At 43.5% G+C, this 16369-nt stretch overlaps 1 protein-coding gene across 1 annotated transcript in view; it reads left to right on the top strand.

Moving 5' to 3' along the window:
* The first annotated feature begins 875 nt into the window (after positions 1-875).
* RASGEF1C (RasGEF domain family member 1C) overlaps positions 876-16369 on the top strand; it is a 97931-nt gene continuing 82437 nt past the window's right edge. Inside the window, exon 1 of the mRNA XM_033855157.2 lies at positions 876-1002. The gene's annotated coding sequence lies outside the window, so the exon portion shown is untranslated. The remainder of the gene's footprint in view (positions 1003-16369) is intronic.

Raw genomic sequence — 16369 nt, forward strand, 5'->3', positions numbered from 1 at the left:
CTTTTAATGCTTCATGAGCCAATAAATTATTTTTGCTAAAGCTAGTTGGGTTGGGTGACCTGCCACATCTCCTCAGGCAGGTCCTGACTAAAGCAGAAGACAGCTATCCTGACCTCTACACTGGGGCAAACCAGGACACATTTAATGTCCAGGTGGAGCCAGCTGAGAAAGGTCACTGGATCTTGTTCAGGCGCCCTCCTCCATTCTAAAAGTGAAATAGCACACCGGTTATCCTCTTAGTTATCCTCTTAGTAGCCCAGTGTCTTCACAGTGGTGACCCACCCTCCCAGTGGGCCAGTTCCCGGGACCACCTCCCCTACAGAAGCCGCTTGGGGGTTGATGAGCACTCTTCCCCACCCTTTGATGCCCACCCTGTGCCCACCAGACAGGGGCACAGACAAACCACAGTTCAGTAGCCACCTCAGGAGCAGAGTCCAGAGGGGTGGCCAGAGCCTAGCCTTGAGGAAAAGAGATGAACCAGATTTTAGGGTGTCAGGGGTTTTCCAGGTGAGGGAGTCGGTGGGGGGGCAGTTCAGGTGCAGAGTCCAGCAGGAGCCATGCTGTGGCAGAGGGGGTTGGCATCTGATGCTTGTAGTGGGTCCCCCTCCACGGGGGTGGGAGGCGAGTCACAGCTGAGGGTTCTGAATGCAAGTCTGGACGTGTTGCCTTGACCCTGAGGCCTGCAGCAGAGGAGAGGCCTGGTGAGCAGGGACACCTCGGGTATGGGAGGCCTCAGGAGGGAATGGGAATGGGACCGCCCGGCAGGGGCTCCCGCAGCCCCTCCCCTCGCCCTGCCCGCCCTGCGCTTCCCCTTGCTGCCGCGAGGGGCCGCCGCGCCGCGCTGCTACAGGGCCGGCCGCCAGCGCAAGGCGGGCTGCGCCCAGGAGCCGCGCGGGCGGCAGGCAGCGGGCAGCGGCCCGGGTCCGCAGCGCCGCGGCTGGCAGCGGGCGCGGCGGGCGCTGCCCATGGGTCGGGCTCCGGGGTTGGGCGCACCGGGAGCCGGTGAGTTGGGGCACGGCCGGGCGGGACACGGGCGCTGCGGGCAGGGGCTCTGGGAGGGGCTGCGGCGGCGGCGGGGCGCGAGTGCCTGGTAGGTCGCGACGCGGAGGTGCGGGGCTGCGAGCCTGACGGGACGGCGGGTGTCCGGGCCGCTGCGCGGGGACGCGCAGGGTTGACCTGGGGCACAAGTGGACGCGCGGGTGACAGTGCGCGTGGCCGGCCGGCCGGCCGGCCGTGAAGCCACGGCGCGCGGGAGTGTGCAGCCCTCGCGGCAGTGGTGGTGGAAGATGGGAGGGGCTGCGAGGCGCGCGGGGAGTGTGCCCCGAGGGGCGCGGGTGCGTGGGCAGGGGTGGCGACCGGGAGGGGACCGGCGGAGGGCACACCCCCAGCCGCCGTGGCTAGAGACCCGGCTGTGCCGCGCGCGCCCCTCCACTTGACTCGGCGCGAGCAGCAAGCTTCCTCAGTTGTTCGGGTGTCAGGAAAGAAAAGCCAGCCTGGACCCAAGGCCTCCCCAACACTAGACCTCAGTTTCCCGAGCTGCGAAATAGGAACAGTAAGGCTGACCTGCCGAGTGGTTGCGAAGAAGGGAAAGGGCCTTGTCTGTGGGAGAAGAGGGTGGTGTTGTCTCTGAAGCTGGGATCGGATTGAGGAAAGGATCAATGCTGCCGCCAGAGAGCCTGCAGGGACAGTGGGGTCAGCTCCGGGTTCTGGGTGTGTCCCTCACTCAGTGACGGCAGGCAGGGCCAGGGAACCCGTAGTCCACTCCTCTCTGTGTTCAGGTGGGGAAAGGGAGGCGGGGAGGGGAAGAGGCAAGGGGAGGCTCCCGACCCTGCCCCAGGCTCAGCGTGGGGAGAAATGTTGAAAAGACAGACAAGCCAGCTTGGGGTGGTGGAGAGGCTCACCCCTGCTCCCCCGCCCCTGCCTCCTGGGCCCCTGAGGCAGGTGTTCTGCTGAGCCTTAGGAGTCAGAGAAGTGTCCTGGGAAGATTTTCCTGCAGGGCAGGTGCTGTGTCCCCATCTTAGAGTTGAAGTAACCGAGGCTTAGAGAGGTGACAGGACTTATTCAAGGTCTCAGGACCATGAAGTGGCAAAGCGGGGGTTTCAACGGTGGTAGGACTGGGTCCAAAAGCCATACTCCAGCCACTGAGTCAGGGGAGTGGCTGGGGTTGTTGGCTCACTCGCCTAGAGCATCCGTGGAGCTCCTACTGTATGGTATCTGCTCCTGGCCCCAGTGAGTGCTTACAAGCAGGTGTGGGAGAAGGAAGCTGAACAAGTAATCAAGGGAAAAACCAAGGTCATGGCAGAAGGTAAGTGGTAGGAAGAAAATAAAACCGGGTAATTAGGGTAGGGACTGGGGGAGGGGGGTGGGGAGCCTTATCCTGGTCAGGGACTGTGTCTCTGAGCAGTGACCACTGGCTGTGATGTGAACTCCCACAAAAAGATCTGAGGGTGCAAGGCCCCTGAAGCAGGCACAGGTGGTGGGTGGGAGGAGCTGGAACAGAGCCAGTTATGTGAGCTGTGGAGTTTGAATTTTCCTCTGGGTGCAGTGGGCAGACCCTGGAGGGTTTAAAGTTGTGAGTATTGAAAGGACTTCCCTGAGGTGGGTGGAGAGGACTGCAGGGGGCAGGAGAGGGAGCAGGGGTTTTCAAGGATGAGACAACTGGCTGCTGGATGTGGAGTCTGCCATCCTGGCAAGGCCAGGGGCATGAGAAGGGCAGGGTCTTCGGCAGGTGGTGGAGTTGTTAGCTGCGGTGGACAAGAGAGCCTGGTTTGGTCTCAAGCACTGCCCCACTTCCTGCATCCTTCTGGGCGCCAATCTCAGATCTCCCTGCACCCGGCAGGGGAAGGAGTACCTGCCTGCCCCGAATTTGTAGAGAAGAGATGCTGGCTGTTTGGGCTGGGTGTTCAGGTTGGTCTCTGCATCCTTTGACATGTTCCCATAAGTTTTTGAATATTATTCCAGCTCTCACTTGTACTTTGACTCAGACCTAGAGTCAGCCATTTCTCAAGAAGCCTTGGTGTCTTTCAGTGAGGCTTGGGAGTGGGGTTAGAAACCAGTATCTGGGCATTAGATGTGCTCATTGCTACCTTGGCGTCATTGGCTCTAGGCCTTCTCAGTGGACTGAGCCAAGAGCTCTTTCTTTAAAACTAAAAGTTAATGTTTCCATGTCCTTTCTCCCACAGTAAGAACCTGGTTCCCACAGAATATAAATATATGTAATAATTTGCTTAATCCTAGAATACACCCAGAATAGTTTCAGAATCACTACATCCAAACCACTACCAATCAAAATCTACCAGGTCAAGTTCAGGATTTCTTTGGCTGTTAAAGTCATCACTATGTGAGTATGTTCTCAATTTGATATACCATTAGTTTCATCTGTTTGTGTTTGCACACAGTTTGGTGGGTTTTTTTCCCTTTAGTCTTTATGATATACTTTTATTTTTTGAATATGTAAAACATTTGTTTTACATGGTCCAAAGGTCAAAACTAAAAAAAAGAAAAAGAAAAGAAGAAAAGCTGTACTTAGAAGTCTCAATCCCATCCCTGTTTCTTCCTTCTTGTTCCCATACCATGGGTAATCATTTGAAATCATTTCTGGTTTATTCTTGCTGGGTCTCTTTTGCAAAATAAGCCACTCATGCATTATTACAAAAGTTAGCATGTACATCTTTTTTGTGCCTTGGTTTTTTCAGTTAAAAATATCTTTTTACCAGTTCACAGAGACTTCCCTCATTCTTTTGTAGAGCCACATAGTACTCCATTCTGAGGCTGTTCCCTACTTATTCAACTGTCTTATGGATGGGCATTTGGTTTTTTTCAGGCCTTTGCTATTAAAAATAGTGGAGTAATGGATAACCTTGCCTATAGGTTGCTTGTGTTTGTGGAAGCATATTATTAATTCCAAGAAGGAAGAGTAAATAAATATTTATTTTGTTAACTATTCTCGATTCCCCTCTTCCCAAATTTTGCACTCCTACCAGCAAGGTATCACAGTGTCTATTTCTCCCACACCCTCGTGGATCTAAGAGCCAGTAAATAGTATTTCAGTGCATCTTAATTTACATTCCTATTATTATGAGTGAAATTAGACAGCTTTTCATTTGTTTACGAGTCATCTGAGTACCTTTTTCTGCGAATTGCTTGTCCATATATTTTGTCCATTTCCTTTTGCATTTGGGGAGATTCTTTAACTTGGATTTAAAAATTTGTTCAAAATACATATTAGAGATATTTATTTAGTGCTTTATCTTTGTTATATTGCAACTATTTCTCCCAGGTTTTTTTTAACTTGTTTATGGTGGGTTTTGCCATTAAAAGCTTTCTATTTTTAGATAGTTGATTTAATCATCCTTCATTTATTGCATCTAGATTTTGAATCCTAGTTAGAAAGGCTTTTCTCACACTCAGTTGTAATGGAATTCACCTATGTTTTCCAATACTCGTTTGGTTTTGTACTTAGTTTACAGATCCAATGTAATCTTTTTCCAAATGTCTATCCCTCTATCCCAACACGATTTATTTAAAAGGCCATCTTTTCTCCAAGTGATCTGAAATACACCTGTATCATATACTAAACATCCAAATGCAGTTGGACCTATTTCTGGGCTTTCTAGTCTGTCTCACACCTCTGTCCCATCATATGCTGGTCTCACACGTAGGAATTACAGTGTGTGTGTGTGTGTGTGTGTGTGTGTATGAACAGCAAGGAAGACTATCTACAACTATTGCAACAGAGGAAAGAGATTGAACTCAATACCCATTATTGTGTTTTGATATCTGGTAGGGCTAATCCTCCTTCCACTGCTTTTAATTTCAGGAATTTCCTAGCTATTCCAACATGTTGCTGGTATCTCTTGTTAGGATCGTATTAAATTTATGTATAACTTCAGGATAATTGATGTTTTTATGAAGTTGAGTCATCTTATCCAAAAACAAGGAATGTCTTCCTTTGTGTTCAAGACTATTTAACCTTTTACTTGTTCAAGACCACTTTCAGGAGCATTTAGAAGTTTTCTTCACATTCTTTGTCAGGTTTATTCATGAGTATTTTACCTTGTTTGTTGCTATTATAAAAGGTTTTTTTCCATTATATCTTGTAACTTCTTATTGTCTACGTGTATATTATTTTATATCTATCTACCTCATTAAATTTATTTTGTTGTTAGACTCTGTTAGATAGTTCATATATTCTGTCATGTGAAAATTGAAATAGTTTTACTTCTTTACTGATTTTTATGCATCTAATTGCTTTCTCTTATCTAATTAAATTAGCTAAAAACCTCTAATTCAGTATTAAATATTGGATATAATAGGGACTCTTACCTTGCTCTTGACCTTAGTAAAAAGACCTCTAATACTTATTCCACTAAGAAGGATGCTGACTTTAGGGTACGAATATATATATATGTATATATATATATATATATATGGAGTATCCATTAATTTCTATTTTATTGGGTGGTTTCTTAAAGTAAGGAATGGGTATAGATTTTTGTTGAAGACATCTGTGGAGACAATTATGATATTTCTCCTTAGCATAATTAATAAGATGAATGATATTAATGGATTTCCTAATATCAGGTCTGGGATGAGAGTGAGGCAAACAATAAGACACAAAATTTATTAATATCAATATTAAGCCATCTTTGCATTCATGGAATAGAAACCACTAGGCATGATATATTTTGATATGGTTGGATTAGCTATCTATTGCTCTATGGCTGTGTAATGCATTACCATAAATGTAGTGGCTTAAAATAACACACATATATCATCTCATAGTTTCTGTAGATTTGAAGTCCAGGCGTGGCTTAGCTGGGTTCCTGCTGGTGTTAGCCAGGACTGGGTTTTCATCCAGAGGCTTAACTAGGAATGGATTAGCTTTTCCACTCATATGGTTGTTAGCCAACTTCAGTTCTTTGTGGTTGCAGGACTGACAGCTTAAGTGTTTGCTGGTGGTTGGAGTCTGCTCTCAGCTTCTGGAGGCCACCCACAGTTCCTGGGGACCACCTGTGGTTCTTGCCACATGGGCTTCCCCAGCATGGCCTCTTTATCAGGCCAGCAAAGAGAGCCTCTAGAGTAAATTTGCTAGACAGAGTCCTGTGCAGGGGAATCAGGAGGTGATATCCCATCACTTTTTCTATATTCTGTTGGCTAGAGGAATGTCAAAGGTTCCATCCGCACCCAAGGCATGAATACCAGGAGATATAGGAATCATGGTCACCCTAGAGTCTGTCCACCACAATGGTGTTGGATTCTGTTTGCTAATATTTCTTTTTGCTAAAGTTTCCCCAGTCATCTCTTGGTTTGATAAAGCTTAGCTTCCAATGGGTTTTCCAGGAAGGGCTCATGAGTTCAATAGTCCCTGATTTCTTTCATGTTCAATATGTTTTCTGTAACCCTGATACTTGAATGATAGCTTGGCTGGTTATAGGATCCTGACCTACACTTTCTTTCCTTGAGTTTGTTAAAATGCTGCTCTGGATGGTATTTCTTACATGTTGTTGACAAGAAGTCTGAAATAAACATGCCTTCCTTCCCTTTGTGAGTGACTTGATCATTTTTCTTAGAGCTCCAAAGGATTATTTTTTTCTTTACCTTTAACGTCTAATCATTTTACTAGGAAAAGTCTTGGAGTTGAGCATTTGAGATGTTTTCTCAAGTGTAAGTGGGGGCTTTGACTATGCAGAGTCAAGTCTTCTTTCATTTCCAGAAAGTTTTCTTGGATAATAATTTTAAATGTTAAAATTTTTTTCTTCCAGTAATATGTCTGTATGCTAGATCTTTTTTTTTTTTTTTGCCTGTCTTCTATATCTATCACTTTCTTTATGGTTCTCTTCACTGCTGTTTTGTGGTTGTTTTCATTCATTTCCTCAATGAGCATTTAAAAAATTTTCAGTCAAATCTATTCTCCCTAAGAGAGCTTCTAATTTAGTGTTCAGTTCTGAGTTGATTTTGTCTTTCATTTTCTTTCCTGAGTTTGGGAAACTCTAGTTTCACGTTTACCTATTTTTTGGTCCGTATCAAATTTATACTTCAGATGTTATTTTTCATATATGAATCTTTTCTTAAGGCAGTTCAAGTTGGGGCATTATTAAATTGTTCCCCTGTGAATTGATTTGTGGGGAGAATGATTGTCATTCTTAAATGGTTGTCAACCTTAAATTGGTTTGTATGGGTATTGTCTGTTACCTTCTGTTAACTTAGAAATGTCTTTAGGTTACCTGGGACTGGTAATAATAAAATGAATGTAGGCAGGAGTTGGTCATATGGATAACATCAGGTTTCTTAGTTCAAGAATTCCCTCTTCTGTTGGTTTAGAGAAGCGCAGTATCCCTACTTGGTGTCTTTAAGGCTTTGGGATGGTTATGTGTCTTCTGTGTTTACTTTTGCTTCTGTAGGTCCTTGAATTTCCATGCTACTTCTTCCTATCTACTATCACCAAACCTCCAAGGGCCTCTACTTCAGAGCCACATCTCCTAGAAGCAGGACAGTTCCAAGACAGCCGCCTCTGGTCCCACACACTTTGTCCCCTTTCAATTCCCTAGTATTCAGTGCCTTGATCCCCCCTGGTCTCAGACCTGCTCTCAGAATTTCCCCATGCAGGTGGGACTTTCTCCTTCTGGTGTTATTTTTTCTAAGGTCTTGGACCTAGCTCCCTGCTCCTCTTTCCCACGTGGTCTCTGCCTGACCCTCAATACCAGCGGGCTCTGGAGCAGGCTCTGCAAGTTGGGTCTCTTTCATACCAATTTCAGGTAGGCAGCAGCCTGCCTCCTGATCATGTTCCAGGCCTGGGTGTGGGTGCTTTTATTTGCTCTTTTGGTTCATCTTTATGGAGAGGTTTGGATTTAGCTGATTGCTGTTAACTATGGGGGCCCAGAGATGTCCCCAAACTTTTTACTTGGAAAGCTTCATAAAGAATGATGTACTCTTCACCTAAATACCTCACTTGTTAATATCTTGGAGCATGTGCTTTATCTCATTGCTCATTACTTTTGCTGAACCATTGAAGAGTTAGTTACTGGAATCATGCCCTTTGCCTAAAGACATCAGCATCCCCTTAGAACAAGGATGTTCTCCTACAAAACCTCTATTCAGGTATCACACTCAAGAAACTTAACATTAACACGTTTCTCATAAACAGTCCATAGTCAGCTTTCAACAGTTGCCCCAGTGATGTTTTATGGGTCTTATTTTTATATCCAAGATCCAATCAGTGATCAGGTATTGCCCTTGTTTGTCGTGTCTGTTAGAGTCTGTTTAATCCACAATGGTTTCTTCATATTTTTTGGTTGGTATTTCCTGTGTTGTTTTGAAGGATCTACATGAATTTTCTCTGATAACCTGGGTTTATTGGACTCCTTTCTCAAAACTTGATTCAGGTTAACTGTTTTGGGTTGAAATTGCTTTAAAATTACCAACTGTGATGCATGTCACCTTCGGACTGTGTGTCCTGTGCCCTCCTGGAGGCCAGGGCATCTGCCAGGAGCATGAGGGGAGGGGTTTTGCGGGGAGAGGCTGAGGAACCTGGGGCTGAAGGCTTTCGTCAGGCATCCTCTGGAAATTTTAGGCTCTGGCCTCCATTTCCCTTCCCATCCTTCAGGCATCATTCCCAGTCTCCTTCCTGTTACTGTCAATACACCCTTGGCCTTTGGGCCTGGCCCTGTGGGCCTGGCTCTACCTCAGAGGGTTCTCTTTTTCTGCAAAGGTGCCCCACCATGCCCCTTTCATGCAGGGCCCCCAAAGATTCCCGAGGGAACCAGAGATAGCACAAGGCACCCAGGTCACAGAGACTGGGGTTTGAACCCACTGCTTCCTCACTGGGTGACTGCTCTTACACTCCGAGGATCACTTTGGATTTCAAACACCAAATGGGGCCCATAATGCCGGTGCCTGGTGCAAAAGAGGCATCCACTCTGTGCTTATTCCCTTCCGTTCCTGGTGACCCAGCATGCATCCCTCACTTTTGGTAATGATGACGAAAAGTGGCCTGACCCTCCTTTGCCCTGCAGAGCTCCCTGGGGCCGGGGCCTGTAGAAAGGAGCCCTCTCGTGTGTGTCACGTCATCTCCGTGATTTCCTTAGGGTCATACTACCCCAGGCACCACCAGGTATACCCCAAACTGCCAAACCACATAAACTTAGCCAGGAAGAGTCTTATGGACTAACCTGTGAAAGGTCCATGAACTTGGGGTGGGGGGTGTCACCTTCATTTTATTATTTTTGAGTAAAGCTAACACAGGCTCCAGTGTTGTCAGTTAAAGGCCTTTCAGTCCTGGCACCAGGGATCATCCTAATTGGTGAATTCCTGCCTTATAAACAAGGGATCTCGCCAAGGACTGGAAGGAATGCAGCCTCTTGGAATCAGCTAAATATTGCCCCTGCAGAGTCATTATGTACTTGGTTAATTTGGTCAGTAAATTGTTCATTTTTTGTTTTTAAATCCAGGCAACATTCAAAAGTACATGAGTCTGGCTAAAAAATAGTAATTAAATGACCACTTCTGTCTTTGATGGTTGAAGCACCTGCACAGTGCCAGCAGCTGTGTACCTGTGGCCTCATAGCAACTTCCGTCTACTTTCCTTTCCTCTGAGGAAACAGAGGCTCAGGGATGTAAGTGGACTTTGCAGGGTAATCTAGCCAGTGTGGGCCTTGGCACTTGGTCTATGCTGTTTATGGTCTGAGATGTTTACAGCCTGGGCTATTCTTAAGCAGTGTGGCCTGCCCTCTTTTCTGTCTTTATGAGGCCTCTACTCTCTGCTCAGCCACCTGTCTGTCCATTCATTTGACCACCCACATGCTAAGCAGCTGCCCAGTTTCATGGCTGAGCTGGGCTCAACCAGGAGTGCCTCTCTGAGTGCTTACTATCTATCAGGCAAGGTGTGTCAGGTTGTTTATAAACATTCTCATTAGAATGGAAATAAGTGAAATAGAAAACTAACAGTAGAGAAAAAAACCTTTTGAAAAGGTTAATAAAATTGATAAATTCTAAGACTAACTAGGCGAAAATACAATTTATCAATATTCTACAGACATTAAAAGGATAACAAGGGATTTTTATGAAGTACTTTATATCAATACATTTGATAAAAGGAACAAATGCCTTGAAAGACAAAACCAAAATTGACACAAGAAGAAGTAGAAAATCTGAACAATTCTATTTCTGTTAAAGAAATTGAATTTATAATTAAAAACTTTCCCAGAAAGAAAATGTCACGTGGCTTTCCCAGTGAATTCTATCAAATATTTAAGAAAGAAACACTATTGCACACTCATTCAATAAGCAAATTTAATATGTGGGGTAATAAATGCTGGAGACATCATGGATCAGTAGAAACCCTTCTGATCTATGTGTGGGAGTGTAAATTGGTATGACCAGTTTGCAAAACAGCTGAGAATTATCCAGTGAGCTTGAATATATATACTTGTAGCATATCCTGCAAAGGAGCAGTTCCACTGCTGATGTGTCCCCAAGAGAATTGTGTGTGCATGTACTCCTAGACCCCTGCTCTAAGCAGCAATAACTGGAACCAACCTATGTTCCATTGGCAGGAAAATGGAAAAAGAAATTATGGAACACTCACATATGAACAGTCAGAGAGCAGACTCTTAGAAGCATTGTATGGATGTAATCTTCATCCATCATGGTAAGTGCAAAAAATCAAGTCACTAGTACTGTGTACAGAACGACGCCGTTTTTAAAAATTTTTTTTTATTTTTTGTTGGCTGTGTTGGGTCTTTATTGCTGCCCACAGGCTTTCTCTAGTTGCAGCGAGCAGGGGCTACTATTTGTTGCGGTGCACGGGCTTCTCAATGTGGTGGCTTCTCTTGTTGCGGAGCACGGGCTCTAGGCGCACGGGCTTCAGTAGTGGCTCGTGACTCTAGAGCACAGGCTCAGTAGTTGTGGCGCACAGGCTTAGTTGCTCTGTGGCATGTGGGATCTTCCCAGACCAGGGCTCGAACCCGTGTCCCCCTGCATTGGCAGGCGGATTCTCAACCACTGCGCCACCAGGGAAGTCCACACACCAGTTTTTTATAAAACTTAAAAGCAATTAAACCATACAGTATATTGTTTAGGGATACGTATTTCTGGGATAAATTTTTTTCTTGTAAGATATATACTCTTAGCAACTTGCAAATATACAATACAGTTTTGTTAACTATAGTCGGCATGCTGTACATTACATGCCCAGGACTTATTTATTTTATAACTGGAAGTTTGTCCCTTTGACCCCCTTCACCCATTTCACTCACCCCCACCCCCACCTTGACAACCACCAATCTGTTCTCTGTATCTATGAGCTCAACTTTTTTGTTCTGTTTTGTTTTAGATTCCACATATAAGTGAGATCATACAGTATTTGTCTTTCTCTGTCTGATTTATTTCACTTAACATAATGCCCTCAAGGTCCATCCATGTTGTCACAAATGGTAGGATTTTATTCTTTTTTTATGTCTGCATAATATTCCATTGCATATATATAAATATACCACATTTTCTTTATCCATTAACCCATTGATGGACACTTAGGTTGTTTCCATGTCTTGGCTATTGTGAATAATTCTGCAATGAACGGGAGGGGGCAGATATCTTTTTAAGTCAGTGTTTTTGTTTCCTTCGGGTGGAATTTCTGGATCATATGGTAGTTCTATTTTTAATTTTTTAGGAACGTCCATGCTGTTTTTTAAAGTGGCTGCACCAATTTAAATTCCCACCAATAGTGCACAAGGGTTCCCTTTTCTCCACCTCCTCACCAACACTTGTTATTTCTTGTCTTTTTTATAGTAGCCACCCTAACACTTGTGAGGTATATCTCATTGTGAATTTGATTTGCATTTCCCTGATGATTAGCTATGTTGAACATCTTTTCATATAACTATTGACCATCTGTATGTCTTCTTTAGAAGAATATCTATTCAGATATTCTGCCCATTTTTAAATCAAATTGTTTAAAAAAAATTGTTTTTTGCTGTTAAGTTATATGAGTTGATAAAAAAAAATTCCAGATAGTGGGAATGATGAAAGTAGGGTGGGTTGGGAGGATAGCACAGGAGGGGTTGACAACATTCCACCGCCCGATTGTGTGGAGGGCCTCCAGGCATCTAACTTTGTTATCATGCTTCATAACTTATATGTTACAGATAATCTTTTTATGTAACAAACATTTCATAACAAAATCACTTTAAGTGAATGCTAAAATGTTAAAAGGAGTTCTCACATTTTCTTCCCAAGTTCCTCATGTTGGTCTTTACTCTGGGGACACACTTCCTACTTTGGAGACCACTAAGTTAATCAAACCACCAGATCACTGGAGTACTGCTCTGTAGCAGGCCCTGGTGCAGGTGCAGGGCGGCAGTGTCCCCTACCTCATGTGTGGGTGAGAGAGGGCCATAGTCAGGGTCAACTCAAGAGAGCCTTCCAGGAGGAGGCTATACCTCAGCTGCTATGGAAGCTCAAACAGCAGTTAGGCAAAATGTGGTGGTCAGGTAAGCAAGGAAGAAGGAGCAAGGGTCCAGGCCCCTGGCACGAGAGACCCTGGCAGCTCAGTGCCTGCTCTCTGCATCTTGGCTGTGAGCAGCTTGAGGACAGGCACTGGGCCACTCTGTCACTGCCATCCTGTACAAGGCTGGGAGCACAGCTCAGGAGGGCTCTCTGGGCCTTCTGAACCAGCCACTGCCCAGTTTCCCTGCCAATCTTCAGCAGAACAAAAACACTAGAGAGCAAGGCACAGGAGCCAAGAGGGAGGACCCCAGGCTCCGAGGGGCAGGGCAGGTCACCCTGCACACTCACACACCTAGACACCACCTGGGCAGGCGGATTTGGATATGTGCCTGGCTCTGATCCTCAGAGTTATCCATGATCTGGAGCCCTGATCGGGAGGTGCAATCCACTTGTGACATATTTCCATGAGGATGGTTGAACTCTCCACTTCCTTCACGTTTAATGGCAGTATCCATCAGTCATGTGGGAAGGCTCCCCAGCTCAGGAGTTCTGACAACCGGCTGCTCTGACAAACCCCTTAAGAATAAAACATTGCACACTTGGTGGTTTGTGTGAACGTGTGCAAGGGGGATTGTCGAAAGGGTTAAGGAGGCTGAGACGACAGTGTGTGTGACAGCTGCTCCCCTGATGTCAATTGCAGGCCCCCAGTGGCCTATGCTTTGAGAACAGATGTTTCTGCATAAATGCAGCTAAATTCTTTTAGCACTTTGGATGAAGAAAAGGACTTTAGGTGTCTGCATGTTGCAATTCTGAAATGTTTGCCAGGGAAAATGTACTTATATTTTGCAAATAGTGTGTAAGAAGAAGGAACAAGTTAGGTTATTGCACCATATATAACCAATTTCATGAGCAGAGTCATTAACAGCACATTGCATATAATAAATATGATCAGTGGCTACTCACCTTAATGAGGAATGCCCTCATTCCTTCCTGTGGCCATTTTCACCCCTGGCTCAGACAGGGAGGGCAGCCCAAGGTCACATGGCACCCAGACCCCCTGCGACTTTCAGGGAGAAAGTCACAGACTTTTTTTTTTTTTTAATTTTTATTGGAGTATAGTTGGTTTACAATGTTGTGTTACTTTCAGGTATTCAGCAAAGTGAATCAGTTATACATATACATGTGTCCATTCTTTTCCCATGTAGGCCATTAGAGTATTGAGTAGAGTTCCCTGTGCTATACAGTAGGTCAGTTATCTATTTTATACATAGTATTGAGTATATGTCAATTCCAGTCTCCCAACTTATCCCTCCCCCCCGCTTACCCTCTAGTAACCATAAGTCTGTTTTCTACATCTGTAACTCTATTTCTGTTTTGTAAATAAGTTCATTTGTACCCTTTTTTTAGATTCCACATATAAGCGATATCATATGATATTTGTCTTTCTCTGTCTGACCTCCTTCAGTCAGTATGATAATCTCTAGGTCCATCCATGTTGCTACAAATGGCATTATTTCATTCTTTTTATGGCTGAGTAATATTCCATTGTATATACGTACCACATCTTCTTTATCCATTGCTCTGTCGATGGATATCTGGGTTGCTTCCATGTCCTGGCTATTGTATAGTGCTGCAATGAACATTGGGGTTCATGTATCTTTTCAAATTATGCTTTTCTCTGGATATTTGCCCAGGATTTGGATTGCTGGATCATATGGTAGCTCTATTTTTAGTTTTTTAAGGAACCTCCGTACTATTCTCCATAGTGGCTACACCAATTTAAATTTCCACCAACAGTGTAGGAGGGTTCCTTTTCTCCACACCCTCTCCAGCATTTGTTGTTTGCAGATTTTTATGGTGATGGTCATTCTGACCGGTGTGAGGTGACCTCATTGTAGTTTTGATTTGCATTTCTCTAATAATTAGTGATGTTGAGCATCTTTTCTTGTGCTTTCTTGGCTATCTGTATGTCTTCTTTGGAGAAATGTCTGTTTAGATCTTCTGCCCATTTTTTGATTGGGTGGTTTGTTTTTTTGAAATAGAGCTGCATGAGCTGTTTGTATATTTTGGAGATTAATCCTTTGTCGGTTGCTTCATTTGAAAATATTTTATCCCATTCTGTGGGTTGTCTTTTCATTTTGTTTATGGTTTCCTTTGCTGTGCAAAAGCTTTTAAGTTTAACTAGGTCCTATTTATTTATTTTTGTTTTTATTTGCATTACTGTAGGAGGTGGCTCCAAAAAGATCTTGCTGCGATTTATGTCAAAGAGTGTTCTGCCTATGTTTTATTCTAAGAGTTTTATAGTATCCAGCCTTATATTTAGATGTTTAATCCATTTGGAGTTTATTATAGTGTATGGTGTTAGGGAGTGTTCTAATTTCATTCTTTTACATGTAGCTGTCTAGTGTTCCCAGCACCACTTATTGAAGAGACTGTCTTTTCTCCATTGTGTATTCTTGCTCCTTTGTCATAGATTAGGTGGCCATAGGTGTGTGGGTTTATCTCTGGACTTTCTATTCTGTTCCATTGACCTATATTTCTGTTTTTGTGCCAGTACCATACTGTTTTGATTACTGTAGGTTTGTAGTAAAACTTTTTTTTTTATGGAAATTCTCAAAAACTTAAACATGTAAAGAATAGGATAAACATGAACCCCATGCATTCATCTCCCGGATCCCACACTGTTAGCTCACAGCCCATCTTTCTTTACTTGTACTCTGTCCTGTTAGGTGTTTAAAGCAAATCCAAGACACCCTATCATTTCCCCTGTCATAACTATGATATGCATCAAGGAACTGATAGGGATTTTATTTATTAGCATCATGCCATTGACACACCTAATGAAATTAATAATAATTTCTGATTATTATCTAATAGCCAGTCTATAATCAGATGCCCCAATTAATTCAGAAATATTTTTTATAGTTGGTTTGTTCAAATCAGGATCCTAGCAAGTTTCACACATTGCACTTGATTTTTATAACTCTTAAGTCTCTTTTATTCTATAAATAGTCCTCCCCCCCCACCTTTTGGGTTTTTTTAGGGGTTTTTTGGTCTTCATTCCATTGATTTCTTAGAGAAAAGGGGACATTTGTCCTGTAGAGTGTCCCATGTTCTGAATTTGGTCTCCTTCTGATGTCAGTGAACTTGTTTGCTATCCCCCGTACTTCCCTAACCAAGCAGTTTGATCTAGAGCAGCACTGTCCAGTAGAAATATCATGGAGCCCTATGGGTAATTTGAAATTTTCTTGTAGCCACATTAAAAAAGGTGAAATTAAGATTAGTAACACAACTAACAACTATGTTTATTTAACCAAACATATCCAAAGTATTATCATTCCAACATGTAATCAATATAAAAGTTACCAATGATATATTTTACATTCCTTTTTCATATGGTCTTTAAAATCAGATATGCATTTGTGCTTATAGCACACCTCAGTTTGAATATTGTGTCATCATAAATAACTAATCTGTATTTCAATTTCATAAAAATTAGTTGAAAAGTTGAAAAACATACTTAAATGTTTTCTAATAACTATTGAATATCACATTTTATAAACTTCTTTTTTAAACATGTGTATAACTGACATACAATAGACACTCATGACACATGTAAACACTCATGAATCCATCACCGCAATCAAAATATCCATCTAACTACTTTCACTCATCAAAATGATTTTAAAGTATATCTATGTTGTTGTGTGTATCAACAGTTTCTTCCCTTTCATTGCTGAGCAGGATTCCTGTTGGTTGGATGTGCCACAACTTGTTTATGTGGTAGACAGCATTCTAAGATGACCCCCAGGATTCCCACTCCTTGGGGTACATGTGCTGGATAATCCCCTCCCCTCGAGTGAGAGGGACTTGTGAATATGAGATTTTAGGCTATTAGGTTACATTATATGCCAGAAGGGATTTT

The sequence above is a fragment of the Tursiops truncatus genome, chromosome 3 (assembly GCF_011762595.2).
Source record: "Tursiops truncatus isolate mTurTru1 chromosome 3, mTurTru1.mat.Y, whole genome shotgun sequence".
In the NCBI taxonomy this organism is placed as follows: domain Eukaryota; kingdom Metazoa; phylum Chordata; class Mammalia; order Artiodactyla; family Delphinidae; genus Tursiops; species Tursiops truncatus.